The sequence below is a fragment of the Melospiza georgiana genome, chromosome 5 (assembly GCF_028018845.1).
Source record: "Melospiza georgiana isolate bMelGeo1 chromosome 5, bMelGeo1.pri, whole genome shotgun sequence".
Lineage (NCBI taxonomy): Eukaryota > Metazoa > Chordata > Aves > Passeriformes > Passerellidae > Melospiza > Melospiza georgiana.
This window is the reverse complement of record NC_080434.1, coordinates 39,142,478-39,163,052: the sequence shown is the minus strand read 5'-3', so window position 1 is coordinate 39,163,052 and position 20,575 is coordinate 39,142,478.

Below are 20,575 nucleotides of genomic sequence, written 5' to 3'. Positions count from 1 at the left end.
TTATTTAATGCATTCTTTTGATCCTCCAGTTTTCTGATATTTTAGATGAACTTCTGAATTTGATGTTTATAAGAGATGGTAAAATTTAAATGGTTGGTGGGAGTCTTCATCAAGGATCTGAGTGCAGGATCTGAGCTTCAGGAAAGTATCAGTTCTCCCCCTCTGTGTACTGCTGGAAGAGTTCAGTAGCTCCCAGGAGAACTCTGTGAAGCTTGTTTGACACAGTTTTGATTTTTGATCCTTATCAATTTAGTTCTTGCTGCCTTTATTAATATTGCCATGCTGTTCCAGTGTTGCTCACATTTCCCAAATTACCTCGTTGGGACCACAAACTCCAGGGTGGATTTCTGGTCAGCCAGCAGAAACCAGTTACATGTGATCAGATTGACCCCAGTCGGACCCAAACAGCTGAGACCAAAGTGAGATTACCAGAATCCTGTTGCTGAAATGCTGAATCCTCCAGCTCTTCCCTCTTGTATTTGATGCATTAAAAAATAAATAAATAAATACAATCCCTGGTAAGCGTTTTTGATGTTGGGAAATGTCTGAGCTATTTACCAACTGCCTTTCTTGGCTGGCTTGGGAATCCTGATCTTCAGTCTGGACAGAGATTAGCTTTGTGTGTGCTGCTGGGGTTTTGGCTTTGTTTCTTTAGGGGGGTTATTTGGGGTTTTGTTTTATTTTGTTTTGGTTTGGTTCGGGTTTTTTGTGGGTTTTTTTTATGCGCTCAGTTTGGGTTTTGGATTTTTTGGGTTTTTTTTTGTTTGATTGGTTTTTTTTTGGTTTTTTTTTTTTTTTATTTTTTGGTGGGGGGTCATGAGTTTGGCGTTTTTTTGTTAGTAGTGGAGTGGTGTGGAGTTCTTTTTTGTTGTTTCCTTGTCTTGTTATGTGTGGGTTTCTTTAATTCCACTCAGGGACTGTTGGCTCATCCCGCAGTGCCCTCTGGTGGGAAATGAGTCGGTTCTGCATCCTTGGGGATGTTCCTCCTCCCTGGAGGTTGCAGACACGGGTCCCTGTGCCTGCTCTGGGGAGAAGGAGAGGGTCAGTGGGTCAGCTCTGCTCAGCTCGCTCCAGCTCAAAAAAAGTTGATAAAACCATCAGGAAATAGAATGGATTTCTCTCTTGTCACAGACATGTTTTATGAAAAATCCTTTCCTTAGGATTTTTCCATCCTGAGAAGCTGGGAGGCCTCAGGAACAAAATGCAAACATTGATTATCTGCTGCTGTGGAATGCAACAGGTGCATCTGTGACTGGCCCATGTTGGATGTTTGTAATTAATGGCCAATCACAGCCCAGCTGGCTCGGACAGAGAGCCGAGCCACAAACCTTTGTTATCATTCTTTGCTATTCTATTCTTAGCCAGCCTTCTGAGGAAATCCTTTCTTCTATTCTTTTAGTGTCGTTTTAATGTAATATATATCATAAAATAATAAATCAAGCCTTGTGAAACATGGAGTCAGATCCTCGTCTCTTCCCTCATCCTGAGACCCCTGTGAACACCGTCACATTCTGAGTCCTGAGTACTAAAAAGTGCAACCAAAGTGATGGCCTCTGTACCAAAAGCCTTTAGAAGGCACAGTAAGAAATTTTTGTTGGCACAGTCTTTTCATTCTATCCTAGTTTATTTTTAATTATTGACGTGATTAATTAATGACCTCCATAAATGACATTCCAAAGTGACGACTTTTCAGTCTCAATAGATCCATGCCAGTGCATCTCAGCCTCCAGGAACTTTTCACACACCAAAAAAATAAAGCAATATATTCCCCAATGTATGGTTTACAAGTCATGAGTTGCTAAGGATAATCTTAGAGATTATTCCTCTCAAAGAGGAATTCTGTGTTCTCAGTAGAAATAGCATCTGCAAGCCACAGCTGCTTGTCAGACATCTCACCCTCTGCTCTCAACCCTGCACAACTTCTTGTTTGTATTCTGCTTTGTGATTTTAAGATTTTATTTTCCCATGTGATCTGTATCACATTATTCCATACTGCAGGAGGAAATTCCCTCAAGGACATTTTTTCCTGAACGTTCTCTAATACAGAGCACAGGGAAATTTCAAGTACTCTAATGTATATGTGCATCTTTTTGGGTTTTCTTCAGGCTTCTTGTCCAGGAATACTTATTCTTGCTTGAAATAATAATAATTTCCCTCCACCAAATATTTAATTATAGAGTTGATTTTTTAACAGAGAAGCACAAATAATGTAAAAACGAGTACTGATTGTTTTCATTATTTCTTTTCAGCTATGGGATAGCTTCAGAACAGTTCAGAATCTTTCTGATTTATAAAACAGAGGTGGGAGCACTTATCTGGAAATAATGAACATTTTATAAATAATATGAATAAGGATTTCACTGGGGAAGACTACCTTGCTGCTGAACAGAAATGTCTCTGGATATACAGATCTATATATTTTGTTTATATTACTTTAAAATATTATTATAATGTATTATATTATATAAATTATAATATAATTTATATTATATTATATTATATTATATTATATTATATTATATTATATTATATTATATTATATTACATTATATTATATTATATTAATTATAATATAATTTATATTTTGTTTATACTACTTATGTTATATTTGTTGCATTTATTATATACAGCCTGTTTGGAGGGGCTGTTGTTCATATAGAATAAAAGAGAGCAGGCACTGAAGCTGTAATCATCAGCCCATAACTAATGATTTTGGAGGCAGAAAGGTGTGGCCTCCACGATGCTTTTTTTTCCTATGAAAAGGCTCAAAGGCAAAAGCTTCATCCACACACAGGAAAGGAGTATTTTTTACTGTTATATTGTTTTGCAACCTCAATGTCTTTTTCCCAGCTCTAACAGGCACTACATTAGTGCTGGAAAGGGGAGGATTGTTTATCTTTTGGCAGTCAGGAGCCTATCAAAAGCATGAAATTGCTATTTTGAAAGGGCATTTAAAAAAGAAACTTCTCATCTTGCTACATCCTTTAAAATATTTGTCTTTTAAAGTTCCCTTTTTGAGCATGGATGATCTGTCTGTGCTTTAGCACCGAGCCTTCCCCATCCTGGACTTTTGGAGACAAAATGAAACATGTTTGAATAAAAGAAGAAGCAGTTTAGACTGGAAAAGTTTTATCACTGCCAGCCACTGGCAGATATTAAGGTGTCAGGAATTCTAGAATAAATCTGAGGAAGATGTAAGCAGGCAGGGGAAGGGGTCACAGGTAGATGATAAAGCAATGGTGGCAGGCTGAGCAATAGAAAACATGCTGGGGCATTGCCTTCTCCTCTCTACTCTCTCCAAGAGTGAGTGGTGTGTGTGCGTCTCTAGAAAATAATTTACTTTATAAATAAAATGATTTTTTAAATAACACAGCTAGTAATTCAAAGCTATTCTAATTATTGTTAAACAACATTTGTATTTTCTGTGATATTAGATGACCCTATCATCTAGAATATCTTTAGAAATAATGAAACTTATTTCTTCACATCCTTTACTTGTCATTTATATTGAAGGTTATTTTCACAGAATTTGGCAGGTCTGTGAGCAGTTCTCTTGTCTTTGTGTGGCAGGATTTTGGGATCAGAGTGGGGGCTATCTTCTGTGAGATACTGCCAGAAGCTTCCCTCATGTCCAAAGGTGTTAAAGGGAGTAAGCCAAAAATTCAGGAGTGATGCAAAGCTCAGGAAGAAGGGAGGAATGGAAGAAAGCTGGTTTAAGTTTCAATTTTCTCACTATTCCCCTTTGATTTGATTGCTAATAAATTAAACTATTTTCTCCCAACTGAGTTTGTTTTTCCCATGACGAGAATTGGTAATGGATCTCTCCCTATCCTTATCTCAACCCTGTTATATTTTCTTCCTGTTGTCCAGCTGAGGAGAGGATGACAGAGTGGATTTGGTGGGTACTCAGCATCCAGACCACACAATCCCTGCACAGATCTCCACTGCTTCAGTATCATCCCCACAGCAACTGCATTTATTTACTCTTAATAGGAATTATTCATTAAAATTTGGAAGACTGTTCAGGTCAGCTCACCAAGTGTGCCAGGATCACTAAAAACCTCATTACCCTTAATCATATTCACTCTTTTCTTTTTTCTTTTGCTTTCTTCTGTGAAAAAATGTTTTTAGACACTCATGTCAGAGCTGCCACTGGACCAGATGAGGAGCCTGATCATTTGCTTTCTCTGAAAAGCTTTTGAGAGCTCTCTGTGACACCAAAAAAAAAAAGGGAGAAATCATCTCATCTCCATTTCCAAGAGCTGCTAATTACATACAGCATATTAAATCAAGTCCACTTGGGAAAGACTTCCCTAATTAATTAATTTATTAGCAATAAGGCAGTAGAGGGAGATATGATTATCAAGAGATATGATTATCATACCTTTGGGACACTGCATGGCAAAGCTTTGCTTCATCTTTTCCATGGCTGTGGTTTACCACTTCCATGTGGTTTTGATAAATAACCTATAGATCTACTGAACAGGATTACACTTGGTAGTGAACTTTTTTCCTTAGAACAAAGCAACTGTAATCAGAAATTAAACAAGTGATTTGTAGTCTGCTTGAGTGTAATAACTGGGGGAAATCATGTCATAGAATCTGGCCTCTTATAAGTTGTACTGCTGCAGAATAGACACAGATGGATACCAGGAGAAAAAAATTGAGAAAATACCCTTCTGGTTTTGGCATTTTTCCTGACACATTACTTTTTCTGGCAACATGAAAAACAAATTACTTCAAATTAATTATTTAAGTAAATAGTTTCTGACAGCTTTTCTATTAGATGACCACATTTCTTACAAGTTTGAAACACAAAGGAAATCTTTGCTCAGTAGTGCTCTATTCATGTGGGGTTTGAATTTTCTTGTACTGTATCTTTTCCAGAATCTGCGTGGGCTGAGGAAAAGCCAGGATGCTGATCTGCCTCTGCACAAATCTCAGCTTTGCATCAGTTTATTTTGCAGTGTGATACATCCATCTACTGAAGAGACACAGCAATACAGTGCCTTTAAAACTGCTCAGCATAATTCCTCCACAGGAGAGTTACATTGTTAGATTAGGTGCTCAAGAGTTATCGAATCTGGGGAAATCTTGGCATAAAAAAGTGCATCTCTTAAGAAAGCCTTGAGGCAACTGAGCATTAGATGTTCCTACCCATGACAGGGTGTTTGGAATGAGATGATCTTTAAGGTCTCTTCCACCCAAAACCGTTCTTTGATTTAACATGAACACAAGAAGCAATAAATCTGGCTGTGCTTAAAATCAGTCGGTTTTGACTTATTTTGGGTTTTTTTGCCTTACTGAAAGTTGTTTCCTTTATAGGTTGAATAATCTATGAACTAAAGTAAATTCATTAAGCATTTAAATGTTTCATATTCGATGCTGGCTAGGGGGGTTATTTACAGATGTGAACAAGACAGGGCTGCTGTGGAACGGGCCTTGAGCTGTTTTATTTTCCAGCATCATTCTCATTCCATGGTTATGACAATGGGAAGATGCCAGCAGCTCACATCCCAGGCAGCAGACAAAGAACTTAATGTTACAACTCACTTTATAAGATTTTTGCCCAATCACAAAAGCAAAAGCACATTGACAGTAGTTCTATCCAACCACTATAAACACAGGTACCTTTGGTTGAAACAATGCTTGTTTATTTCAAATACAATACCTGCTTGTGAGCCTTAAACACAATGCACAGAGCTCCATTATTAAGCTCCAACCTTCCTAATATCTTGCTAGATAAACTCTTCTGTAGCTTAGAGAGTTATTCTAGACAAGCATTAATACACAGACCATTGTTCTATTTGCCCTTGCTTTTTCTACAGTTTAAATAATTTTTCTGCTGACCAATCTCATGGCTGCTGCTCAGCTCTGATCACAGTTCTGCTGTCTCTGAGGCCTGCCTTTTGCAGCTTTCCCCAAAACCCTCTGATTTTCCCTCTAATTTTGTGGATTCCCACACGCATTCACCAAAATCAGTTCAAATTTCACCACGAGAATCATTTTAGAACACAGGAACTTTCTTACCCACCTCATTCAGCACTCCCCCTGAACCAAAATTGTTTCCCTGCTCTCTTCCTTTGTTTTCTAGTGTGACAGAAGGGCTGAAGTTTCCACCCTACGGTGAAGCAACTGCGCCACCCCACATCCACAGCAGCACAGACAAAGCTCAGCTCTCCTCTCGCTGCTGCTACAACACCAAACCTCTGGTGTCACTTGCTTCCTCCCTCTCTGCTCCACTTACTTTTCTCTCCCTCTGCTTTTTGCACTGACAAAGTCCCTTCTTTCTTCCACTACAGACCCCCTATTGTCCTGACAATGAGAGAGATTGTGTCTGCTACAGGAGAGGTGCACGACCTGCTCCGCCTCTGCTCCCAGCAGTTGGTGAGTGAGCAGCTCCAGCGCAGAAGGGTGGGATACCCAAACTGAGATATTCTGCCTCTTATCCTCTCTGTTCTCCCCTCCCACTCCAGTTTTCTTTGTGTTTGTAAGTCTTTCAGCGCTCTGTGATTTTCAAGACCCTATGCCAGCACTTGATCTCTTTGTTATGCTTCTGGAGAAATCCAGCTCCTTCAAGTTCCAGCTGCTTTTTGAGAGGTTAGAAAATACAGATTTCACCCCAGTCTTTCCTCCATCCTTTTCTACTTGCCAAGTGAAGGTGTAAAGGAGTTCTGCAAGCCTTTAACAAGCCATTTATTCAGGGATACTCATATGGATGTCAATTCCTGGCCTCTTAAGCACAAGGAGAATGAGGAAAAGGAAGTGAAAAATGATCATAAAACAGGGGGAAAAGCAAAAAAATGAACTATAACTCATCAACTGTATTAACAGAGGTCAACTAAACCAACAAGATGTCAGCAGAGTAGTTCTCCTTGTGTGCTTTAATTAAATCAAATGATCCTCAAAAGTGACATCACCACAACAAAAAGTCAGATTTATTGCTGGTCATTTAATACTTCAGCTCCCATATTGTCAGGTAAAGGATTTAGGAGTCATCCACTTCCTACCTTTGGATCTAATTAGTTGGATCTGCTCTGTCCTATTTGCCCTGTTGGCTTAAGCAGAAAGGAGGCAACAGGAGGCAAATAAACTTCTAACTTTGAGTTCGACTTTTTTTTCCTAGAGTATAATTGAGTCTCAAGAGGGATTCAATGCTGCACAGCCCACAGGAGGAGATCAGGCATCTCCTGAAGATTTCTGACTTCAGCAGGAACAATGCTAAAATATTACAGTAATTTTGAAAACTGTCATGACTTCTTGCTCCAAATGAAATTCTGAAGCATCTCTCCTTTACTTCTGCTTTTGTTTCAAGTGCCCCAGATGAAAGCTGAAAGTGTGTCTGCAGCACTGCAGAGAGGCAGAAGGTTCTGAAAATGACATCCAGGCACCATGAAATTACAGTCTTCAGAGCCTATCAGCAAGAAGATAATTACATATAATTTCTCACTCTAGTTACAGTTTTGGTGATGCCAAAGAGGTGTCAGACTTGGAATATTGCCTTTTGTGGTTTGTACTATTTTGCTGTACTACTTTGACCTTTTTAATGTGCTGCATTTTGGTAGGATGGACACTCCAGCCTTCCTGCTAAGAGTAAATTATCAAGGGACACAAGTGGCAAAGAAGAAGTTGCACAGAAACATTTCCATGTGAGTAGTTTTACACATGAATATGGGCTGGGGAGAGGGAGAAAGGTGAAGATTCAGCAGAACTTGGTTCCTTCACACTGCTGGGTTTTTCCTCATTTCTATCAGCTGAACACGGCTGGAAACCAGGAGTTGGTAGCTATATGTGTGCTCTTCTACATCTTTTCTGTCTTTCTAATTCCCTCTTCTTGGCATTTTAGACTTACTTAAAAGCAAAGAGGCTTAGAGTTTGTGGAGCTGAATAGGCCAAATCAATGCTTTGGGATGTGTTTTGGTTGAATGCTGCTCTAAACCTGACCTGAACTAGCCAAAGGGGATATTCCATGCCACAGAGCATGATGCTATGATGCTCAGTGCTTAAAACAGGCAGGTTCACCTGAAAGTCAGGGCTGGGCTGAGCATCAGTGAGTGGGTGGTGAGAGAAAAATCTCATTTTTGCATCACTTTTCTGTCCTGGGTGTTATTTTTCTCTCTCATTCTCATTAAAACAAAAAAAAACAAAAAAAAAAAAAAAAAAAAAAAAAAAAAAGGAAATGCAAAACAGAACAAAAAAAAAAAAAAAAAAAAAAAACAAAAACAAAACAACCCCCCCCAAAAAAAAAATATCCCAACAAACAAAGAAACAAAAAAACCCAAAACAAAACAAAACAAAACAAAAAAGAAAAAAAAGAAAAATACCCTGACAACACCTTATGGTAATAATAGTTGCAATAGCAATAACAATAATAATGACAATAACGTGATTTATAGTAATGGAATAAAACTCTTTATTTTACTTCTCAAACTGTTCTCATCTCATTCCATAAGTTTTAACTGTTTTCTTATTCTGCTCCCCATTCTGTGGAGAGGACTGAATGAGCAGCTGGGTGTTGCTGGGTGGCTGGCTGGGTTCAAGCCACAGCAGAGAGGTGTGATAGCTGCACAAACAGGATGTTTCAGGATAGCACTCATCAGGGACAGATCCATTTCCTCCAGCCTGTTTGCCAGATTTTCAGTGCCCAACAAAGACACCTGCTCAGATCCCCAGCTCATCTGCCAAAGCGCCATCCAGCTGCCTTTAGATGGGCATGTGCCTGCTGAGAGCAGAGCTCTTCAGCTGTGCATCACCAGGAGTCCAGCTCAAGTGCTGTGAACACGCATCCTGCAGCAGCAGGGATGTCTCCAGGGTTCCCCAGAACACGCCTTGCAGTGCTGGAGCTCTCTGCAGAGCCTGTCTGGAGCTCTCTGATGTGCTGAGAGGGGCAGGCAGGATGTGCAGGATGGCTCACATGTACTGATTGCCCACAGCTATCAGTGGGCAGCTGCTGGCAAGCTCCTACAGACTGTGTGGGAATCCACAAACCCAGAGGGTTTTGGGAGAGCTGCAAGATGCAGGCTCAGAGACAGCAGAACTGTGATCAGAGCTAAGCAGCAGCCATGAGATTGGTCAGCAGAGAAATTATTTAAAAAGTAGAAAAGCAAGGACAAATAGAACAATGGTCTGTGTATTCATGATTGGATATAATAACTCTCAAAGCTACAGAAAAGTTTATCTAGTAAGATATTAGGAAGGGTAAAGCTTAATAATGGAGCTCTGTGCATTGTGTTTAATGCTCACAAGCAGGTATTGTATTTGAAATAAACAAACATTGTTTTAACCAAAGGTACCTGTGCTTATAGTGGTTGGATAGAACTACTGTCAATGTGCTTTTGCTTTGTGTGATTGGGCAAAAAACTTATAAAGTGAGTTGTAACATTGAGTTCTTGGTCTGCTGCCTGGGATGTGAGCTGGTGGCATCTTCCCATTGTCATAACCATGTAATGAGAGTGATGCTGGAAAATAAAACAGCTCAAGGCAGTTCCACAGCAGCCCCGTCCCGTTTGCCACCCAGACTGGCTGGCATCAGTCTGCTGTTCCAGTGTGCTGTGCTTCTGTGCCTCCCTGAAAACAACATTTCTCTACACCCAGGTCAGATACAGTCTGACAGGTCGTGGGAGCTCTAGGAAGGACACAGACTGGGATGGGGACTGATTGGCACAATCCATGTCCTACTTAGGGAATTTTAAGTACCTGCTTGTGAGCCCTTGTCTCAGGTGTAAGATGCATCCGCCTAAATGCTGTTCAGTTACAACTTCTATTGCTGTGCCTACAAAATGGAAATAGCAACATTAGTCTGAAACTTGTATAACACAGTGCAATCTGTCCAGCAGGGTAAGTGAAGCGTGTTTACTGTATTTTGCAGTGTTGTGGATACACAGTGTAAGTCAGTTTTAATTTCTTTAAAGGGGATGAAAATTTGTCACAGATTCCTCATTTTTTTTTTTATTAGCTATCGAGTTTTTCCTAGTCTGCTTTTCCCAGTTCTGATTTTTCCAGTTTCCTTGTAAATAACTCCTTAGATAAGTAATATATATATATATATATATACACATACATACATATACATATACATACATACATATACATATACATACATACATATACATAGACATGTACATATAATTAAATTATCTAATTATAAATTATCTGATATATTAAACTTATTATAAATTCTAATCTTATATCTAATTATATATTATCTCATATAATATATGTTTTATATATATAATTAACTTATCTAACTTATATATATGTTAGATAAGTTAGATAAGTTATATATATAGATAATATTATATAATGTAATTATATATAATATATGACATATATATATTAATACTATAATTATATATATGATAGTATATGTAATATATAAATATATTATATAATATTATCTACATTTTGATGTTTTATATATATAGATAATATTATATAATATAATTATATAATATATATTATAATATTTTAATTATATATATAATGGTGTATATATATATTATATAATTTTTTATTATGGAGGAGTTATAACTTATCTATATTTATATATATGTAGATATAGATAAGTTATAACTCCTCCATAATCAAAAATACTAAAAATTTTGGATACTAATGTATCCAAAAATACTAATGGGCTCTCTTGATGAGAGGTGGGTGGTGGGGATAGTTCAGATCTTCACTTTTGCATATTTGATACTGTTCATGTTTCTTAACTATTTATTAGAATATGAATTCATGTTATAGAATTAATACATTAAAGGCCTGCATTAGCCATATGGAAAAGCTAGCAAAAATGAAATATAACATCTTGAATTGGGTTTCTTTTGCCCATGGCAGCGTTTGATGAGTGAGCTTTCCCAAGCTTCAGCTCATGAACCTTTTGCTGCATTTTCCCTCCCCTCTCCAGCTGCAGAGGGAAGTGAGAGAGTGGCTTTGGTGGGTGCCTGGAATCCAGCCAGTGTCAACAGACCACACATGTACTTTACCCCAGTTTATACAGAATAATGTCTTCCAAGAAGAAACAGATTACATTTTTATGCAAACAAAGTCCAGACTTAAGTGATTTACAAAGGTATTTGAGACACTGTCAGAAGATTTCAGACTCTTAATTAATTCCTTGTAGCAGAATCTCTCAATTGCCTTCCATTGCAGCTATCTGAAAATATTTCATAGTTTTTCAGCTTACTTGTAGGAAATTTATTATCCACCTGTGATTTAATACCAGTTTGAAAAAGAAGCTATGCAGCAAGAAAAAGTTTAGGATAGTAATTTTCCTTATCACCTTTAATTTTCTCTGGAAATTATTATAAGCACTTTTATCTGAAGTGAAATCTTCAGCCAAGCTTTTTGAACCTGTTACAAAATGTAATTTAGGTAAGTTCCGTGATCTGGTTCATTAAATGATACTCCTATCATTTTGTCAACCAGAGTATTTAAGTTTGTGTTTTCTGGGCAGAAAACAAGTTACTGGATGAAGACCACAAACCTGTGTAGAAGGAGGATTTTAAATCATGATGTGACAATTTCATGTGGATGTAGAGCACAGGGAAGGAGAAGGTGCAGATTTGTGTGGTTTTGTGTTTTGAATAGATCTTTGAGTTTAATTTTACCCATGCACCCCATGCTCCTTCTGGCATCTGACATACCTGACAGGCTGATACTAATTTGGAGTTATGCAGGTGCTTGGAGATCCTGGGAGTCATATCTTAAAGATGGTGTCATTATTTGAAGTTTATATAAAGCTGGAATGGAAACAAATTTATTAACCTTTCAGCTCTCTGTGAATGTTTTAGATTTACTGTTACAGAACTTTGTACAAAGGGGTTTATTTCAGGTTAGTTTCATCCTTGGTATGCCTCAAGATATAAAACTGAAGCCCCAGATGATGATGCTTCCAGTTTCCTTTCAGCCTCTGAATCAGCCACTGGATTGTTTGGGTGCTTGCTTCAGCTGAAAAGAGGAGGAAATTGAAATCCAGAGTTTCCATCTTGAATTCAGGGCTGGTAAATAGACAATATAGAATTGCAGGTAATGTAGCATTGCAGTAGTAATAGCATTGCTATTACTACTATTATTACCATAAGGAGGTTTTGTTTGTTTGTTTGTTTTCTTTTTTTTTTTTTTTTTTAATGAGAATGAGAGAGAAGAATAAAACCCAGGACAGATAAGTGATGCACAATAAAATCATATTTTTTACATAATTTTTACATTCCAGTGACCACTCCTCATGTTGCCTTTTCTGAACAATGCTCTGAAATTTTTGCGCAGGGCTTTGGGCAGAGACCATGTATTTTGTTCAGGTCTCTGCATTCTGCTTTAGGAGGAAAAATTCCTCTTTTATGGGTTTCATAAAATTCATTCTCACATTGTCCAAGAATCTTTGCCAGATTAACTCTTTGGTTCCTTACACCCAAAAGTAAGATGGTGTTCAGAGTGTTTATTTACTCATTTCAACTGTGACTCCTTAAAAATTTAAAAGGCATTGAATCTCTTTAGTGTTTTCAAGAGCCTGATGGGGTAAACACATTGCAAATCTCCAATATTTAACTCTCCAATGTTCTGTACCTTTCAATTATGTCTGGGTGTGACAGTAGATGAACAGAAGAAACAGGGTTTAGCATGTCTTTTGTGGGAAGCATGATTATGCATAACAACATCCAAGTGTTACTAAAGGGCATAAAGAGAAATTCCATGCCTTGGACTGCATGTGAACACTTTGCAGAAAATTTCTTCTGAGTGATGCAAATCACACCGTTGGTGCTTGATTTCCCCCAAGAAACTTCTGCAACAGCAAAGAGCTGCCAGCCTGGTTGACTTTGTCACTCTTTTTTTGTGGCTTTCTAAAAGTCAAATCTGGGACTGCTTGCCAACCCTTGTGTTGGAAGAGGCTTGAGTGACTGGAAAAGAATTTCAAGTTGCATGGAGAATATTCAATGCTTTCTAGATTTAAGAATTCCAACCCCAAATGCTCCACATTCAGCAGCTTTAATTCACCTGACAATTGCAGTAATTGGGCAAGGCGACACTGTTTACTCCACACTAAAACCAAAGTTTCCTTTATTGTAAGAAAATCTGTGATGAACTTTGAATGGCTATTTTGATTGGGTCTTTCTTGAGTCTCACAGCTTTCCAAAGCTTTTATTGCCATCCTACGTTTAAAACTTTAGGAAAATTGCTTCAGATAATTTTTTTGAATGCAAGCTGACAAGTACGTTTTTTAAACACCTGAATTTAAAAAGTAAAAATTTTCTCACAGTTTCTTCAGGAACATTTAATAAGTTGCTTCACTTTACTGAGTCCTTATAGAAGTCTCCACCTTTAGGAAAGGTTTTCTTGTTCTCATTAGTAAATATTTTGCGCAAAGGCAGGATGCCTGCCATAGATGTCTGTATCTGTGATTTATGTGTCTGTTTTCAGGAAGATGTAAGCGACTCAAAACTGAGTTAAAATGAAAACATGTAATTTTTCATATAAATTAAATTTCTTATTCAGTGAAAAATATGGCCCTAATTCTGCCTCCAGATGTTGATGTCAGCAGAATTAGAACATAAACCTCGTAAACGGGTCTGTGAGGAAGGCGAAAATGACTAGCTATCTACTTGAAATTCTTTTAGATTTTCAACTTTGGAGATATGGGTGTTTTTTTCCTCCCTGGATATATATCTACACCCCTATGTGAAAGATAAGGATATGTGTGATTTGCTGCTCTTCTCAGTATTTTGCACCAGCTGTCATAATCCCCTATTTCCTATTAAAAAAAAGAAGTATATTTATCTGTAATTTGCTTTATTTTTTACTAAAAAGAGGGGCTGTCATTAATTACCATTTTAATAACTATAGATATTTCTGGTAATGACATGTTTTCTTTGCTGTCATATACTCTTAGAGGAAAAATACTAATTCATAAGTACTCAGTCTTCTGAATTCATTTCCATCAAAAAACATCAGTGCTTTAGCTATTTAGAGCGCTGGTAAAATAATTACAGATCCTACTCATAAAAAAACAAATGACAGAAATATTTATTATTAACAAAGTGCTTATGTCGTCATAGCCATGCTTTGGATCTGTGAGGAGACACTCAATATGAGAAAGCTGCAAACTAAAACCTGAAGAAATTATGCAGGAAATGGAGGAGGTTGAAATAGTAGGCTTCAGTTTCCACTAGAAATAGATATAAATTGGGCAAAACATCCTAAATCTCTAGAAATGCCATTCCTTTGAGGATTCAATCTGTTGAACTGCGCCCTCGTGATCCAAGGACGATTTTAAAGTCGTACCCACTCTACATGCTAAAATCTGCCTCAAGGGGCTCTCAGCATAACCTAACCTCTTCTCTTTCATTTCTGCAGAAAGATCAAGAGTGCCACAGATACGCTAGATATTTCCTACCAATTCAAACTACCCAAGGCTGCCTGAGAATCTTGAAAAGGTCTTTCTGTCCAACAAATTACACCAGAGCCCTTCGATGCACAACTGTTGAAGTTTAATATTCAAGATGTTACGCAATTTTTATTCTAAGAAGAATCACCTACAAGCCTAAGAAGAATACCTACAAGCCTTGGATGAGGTTAAATCTCAGCAGTGTCAGGAGGAAGTTCTGGAGGTCAGGAATGGCTGAAGTGACACGGGGACACAGCTGCCTGTGGTGAATTTGTTTAGTGCCACAGAAGGGACTCCATTTCCTGGTTCAGTGCAGTGCTTCAAGGACAGGAGTTGCCTGTGAAATACACGAACTCTTACCCATCACAAATTATTACCTATGTGGAAAAATGTCTTCCCAAAAAGCAGGGGGGCATTGCCTCTGGCCTGCTTACCTGGAGAAGATGTCTCCATCCCTACCCCACACCCCTGTAAATTATAGAGGTTTTCTCATGCTGCTGAGTCATTCCAGCTGATGCCAGGGAAAATGTGATTTCTTGCCATCACTGTATCCAGCAGAGGGGTGACTCTTGTTGTCTTCCTGATGTTCTGAGTGTGAATCCAAGCACACAGAAAAGGCCCTGATTTTCAGTGACATCCCTTTTTATTTCTCATCAGTGCTTGTGCATGCCTGCACACACCTGCACCCACAGAGCCAAGGCAAAAGGACTGAAGGAAATCTGTGCACGCTCAAAAAAGTTGTGGGAACATTTTCTCCAAGGTTTTAATTATATTACCAAGTTTGTTTGTAGTGATAAAATGTGGGGCTCATCTTAAAGAGCAGAGTTCACAGCTCAAGCTTTTAAAGTCACAGGGGAATGACTGCTGAGCCAAAGCAGCTGATTATTAAACATTCATCCTGCCTCCTGCCCACAAACAGAATATCTGATGGCTTAGTTTGCTGGTTAGTGCACAGTGGCAGTCAGCTTCCACATGTCTGCCTGAACAGAAACTTGAAACAAAGGTCCTGAGAATTCTTCAGAAATTCAGGAGGCAGTGTGAGATGTGGGATATGAAATAGATGGTTTTGGCATGAGGGCCAGCTTGGATGGGCTCTAGCAGCTAAGGGTGGAGAGCTAGGTAGAAGAGATATGCAAGGCAAGGAGTCAGATACCGCCAGTGTTCCACAAGCCTGCTCATTGCATCCCAAAATTTATCCAGCCATCCATCTAAATCTGATGATTCACTCGCTTATGACCAAGTGATTTGGGTGTTGGTTTGCAAACAGGAAGTTATTAATAGTGTTAAGACATTACTGATGCTATAGTAATTTAGATGAACATGAATATTTAGAATCTTCACAGTTTGTTTTTCTTCTTATGAAACTATTTTTTAATGCAAAACAAACATAATTTTTTCATAATGAAGCTTCATGAGAATTTTTTTTTTCTTGAAATATTTGGTTGGATTAACATATACATTCATTGAACAAATATTTTGTATTTATATGTGTTTGCAATAAGGCAGCCTAGAAAAATTCTGAAGACAGAAAAAAACATAAGGAATAAATATTTGCTGACAGTTTGGGTTTTGTTGCTATTTTATGAAGAGAAATTATCGACTCCATTGCAAAAAATCACAGAGTGGTCAGCAACTTGGTAATTGTTAAACTTTTTTTTTTTTTGTTTTTGCTTTTGTGATGTTATTCTCCGCTATGAAAGTGTGAAAGTTTGGATGTGGCTGCTCAGAGCTTGCCAAATAATGTGTAAGATTGATACAGTTTCTGTGCTAGTGATAGATTACCTGTGCTTGACTTTATAGACTGACACTATCAATGAAGAAATTTGGAAGCTGTCTCTGAAGGAACAAACAAGACGTGGGTTTAAATTCAGAAGGGGAAAAATGCAGAAAAGTGTTAGAGAGAGGAGAAAAGTAAAAGATTTACAAAGACAGCCATAAGAATTCTCCTCTTTCCGGCCTGCTTTATGAATTTCTGAAATTTAATGCAAATTTATTGGACTATTATACAGCTAAACCTAGGTGGTCATCCTGCCATGGAATATTCTTCTCATAACATCTTATGTCAGGCTTACAGCTTTACAAATATTAATTATTCATTTAGGAAAAAAAAAGGATATATCTATTTTGTCACAATCAATAAATATATAAATAAGCAGTTTTATTCAGTTCAGTATAAATTAGACTTTAAATTAACCTTTTAAAAGTAAAATGCTCTCCATTATTGTAGGTAACAACTTGTCTGAACTGTCCAGAATGACTAATGAATGAGATAACAGAAATGCCTATCAATCCTTCATTGTGCTCAGCATAAAAGTTTTTTTTTTCCCTGAAGTCCCACAATAGCACCATATTTGATTTGAATATTAATGTTGAACTCTGAAATTATTAATTTCCAAAGAAATTTTCTTCATTTGATATTGTTAGATAATTCACATAGAAAGATAATGGAGTATAAAATATAATGAACAGCACCAGCCTAATAAATTATGTAGTAAGACATCAGAAAAGGTAAATACATTTACTTTTCATTTCATTTTCACGGCACATTTACCCATGTGAGACTGAAAATAATTTTATTATATGCTGGTCTTATTTATATATATAATTTAAGAAATTATCAATAAGCTCCTTCATACTTGAGCCTCTTGTCTGAATGCAACAGAACCATTCTGCCCATGTACCTGCTGTATTTTATTTATTTATTTGGACACCAATCAATAAATTAAATAAACAAAGAAATAAATTAAACAAGTGCTATGGAGGTCTAGTGGATTAAGGAAGGCTGTAGGACATCAAGAAATTCTGGTGGGTGATAGATTGGTAAAAAGGATGCTGAGAAGTTGATGTCCATGAGTTTTGAGAGTGAATCTGACAATCTAGAGGTGAATTCCTTAAGTGGTAGCAGTTGCTTCCACACAGTTGTTTGCACTTTGTTTTTGTGACCTCATAGGGGATATATTACTCAGGTTTCAAATGTGCTCATTTTTTATGGTATTTTCTGCTTTCAAATCTGAATCACAAAAACCTTTTAACCCATTTTTATGTATTGCTTCAGATTTCCTTAAGAAAGACACCAAAGAATCCAACCAGATCAGTTTTGTGATTTGGTTTACAAAGAAATAATCTGTTATAGTTTCAGATTAATGTCATAGAGAAACACTTTAGATCAGCTCTAAATTCAAATTCCAAAGGCCTAATTATCCAGAAGCCATCAGGAGTTTGGAATGTTAGCAAAAGAAAAGTAGAAACCCCTCTATGTGGCTTTGTTCCTTCGGCCTTCCTCAAGATAATTGACATGTGATGATTTTTCAATATTTAGAATTTTCCTGAGGATGCCTGTTGGGAAGATATGTTGAGGTCTCTCAGATGTTAAATTTGTGAGTGCAAAACATACTGTTTTGTGGCTGAGGAATGGAGAATACAGTAAGAAAAGCTGGGTGTAAAATGATCCCTCCAAAGTGGTGATTCCCACAGTAATTTTTCCCATTTAAAAGCTGGCTCTGCACCTGAGATAAACGGCAGCAGTCATTTCTCAGCCCTGCCAGCCCTCTTAACCTCATTATTGAATTTGAAGGATAACAGTAAGTGCCTATCAGACCAAAACTGATTAGCAGGACAAGTCCAGATCCATCACAGGCTCCTCATGAAGAAGCAGTCTTTGGTCATTATTAGACACAAGAGTTCATATCATATTTGTGTAAAGACATTTTAACCTTTTTGTCATTCCATTATACAGACCTAAGCACTTAGATAAGGATTCTAAATCTGGATATATTCAGGACTAAAATTCTGCTCTCAAGGATTCCTCTTGAGGATGTAGAGCTTCTGATCATTTTGATCTCATCATGAAATGCTGCTCCAGTAATGGTTCCAGGTTCAAAAAATTCCAAATACTGCACATGTCATGGACTATGTTAATTGATTACATGTTAAAACAATGTCCAAAAAGAAGGAACATTAATTATGTGTAGAAATTTTGTCTACTTTTATTTACTAACCACCTGGTTTCCTGGGATTTTTACCAACTTTGGGGGCTAAACATCAATGAATATAAAAAGAAAACAAACACACAGTTAATAACAATTTCCATAAGAATGCTGAAAAATAGCAAGCCGTGTATTAATGTGCTGAAAAATGATTTAGGACAGAGCATAAATGCATCTGTTTCAACTCTTTTGCAAAGAGAACTTTGTAAAATGAACAAATTTATCTAAGTTGATGGATAATATTTCATAAAACCAGCAATTCTCCTTGCCAGAGGATACAAGCCAAATCTTTTTAACTGAAATATTGTGCAATAATAAAACTGTAGAAAGAAATTTGTGCTATATTACTATATAGTGGATAAAGGTAGAGAAAATATTTAGGGACATGCTAAGAATAAAAACCATACAGAATGAAAAAACAGCCAGAGGTCTCCTGTGTGATGAAATATTTTTCTTTCTAGGCCAGTTGAAATGAGTAATTCAGCTGAAGACACAGTGCATATTCAAATTATAGTAGCTAACAAAGCTCAGATTCTTACCTAATTATATTAATCCATTTAAAAATATAGTCCAGCTCAGATTTGCACCTCTGAGGAGGATATAGGGGTACAATCTGGCTCCTGACACTTGTAAGCTCTTCTGCAATATGGTTGGTATTTTAGTAAATTCAGATTTAATAGAAAGTAATCATTTGGTCTTAATTTATTGGTTCTTTTTACTTTTTTGATGTTCTGATTGTTTTAAGCCCTATCACATCCTACGAACAAAGTGTTTCATTCTAAGGTGCAATTGCTGAGCATGAAAAAAGTATGACTTAGTTTCTTTTAATATTACCCTTTTAGGGTGATATTTTATATATATACATATATATATATATATATATATATATATATATATATATATATTATTATTATTATTACCCTTTATTATTTATTATTTATAATATGTTGCATTATATTATATATATATAATTATATTATAAATACACATAATATTATATATTATTATGTTATAAAAATATATTATAAATAATATTATATTATATAATATATATATTATATTATATTATATTATATTATATTATATTATATTATATTATATTATATTATATTATATTATATTATATTATATTATATTATATTATATTATATTATATTTATTGATACAATCTTTTTAGGCTTTTTGCTAACATGCAAATGACAAAGGTTGCCGTGATATGTTAAAGTGAAGAAATGACATTTGTTCAAACCCAGGGGATAATATATTGAGACATCTGTGCAGTGGCTGCTTTGATAGAAGGGTTCTGGCAGTATATTCAAGTAATAGTTATGACCCTACAGGATTTCAACAAAATTTTAGGCCTTCTCATTTTGGAAATTAAAGAATAAATGTGAAATATTTTTTATTGCTCCATTATAATGTATCATACATTTCACCATGTATATGTCCATGAAATTGTGAATTAGATAACTTTATTTATAAACTGTAAATTTTACGACTTTACCTTTGGTGATTTCCATCTCTTGGATGTCTTGCTCCAAAGAAACTGAGACAGAAAATTCTTGATATATTTCTGTTTTCTAAAATTACATTGATTTGAATGATAGAGAATATTTTCCTTGTAAGTGAAAGCTCTACCTTTTCATGAAAACTGTTATATGATCAGTCAAGGCAAAAATAAGAAGTCTTAATTAAGACTTATCTAATTTCAACCTAATAAAAAAGGCAAGGATTTATAAGAACAGTATACAGATTTTCCTGGATACATTAAAACCTAAACAATAGCTTAGGGATTTTAATTTTTGTTGGGTTTTGTTACATGTTGATAGTAACTTATTATACTCTTAAATGTATTTATCTTAATAAACTTGCTAGCAAGTCACTGTAAAAAAAGCAAAGTTTTCCCCTGTTCCCTTGTTTCTTTTTGAAGATTCCAAATTTTTTTCTTCCTTAGTAATAATTACAATGCTATGATTCTATCAGGCAGTTTTATTCCAAGGTGGATCAGTGCTTGTCTTCTTGTGGAAAAAATGGCTTTTGAGGTGTTTCACAGCACGTGCTTGGGAAAGTTGACATTGGATATATGGGAATATGCACATTGACTCTTGTCTTGTTTATAGAGAATCTCACTGAACCTTTTTTTTTTTTTTTAAACTTCCCTATATGAAATTTTGATCCAGACTTTAAAAATTCTGACTTTCTGAATTAC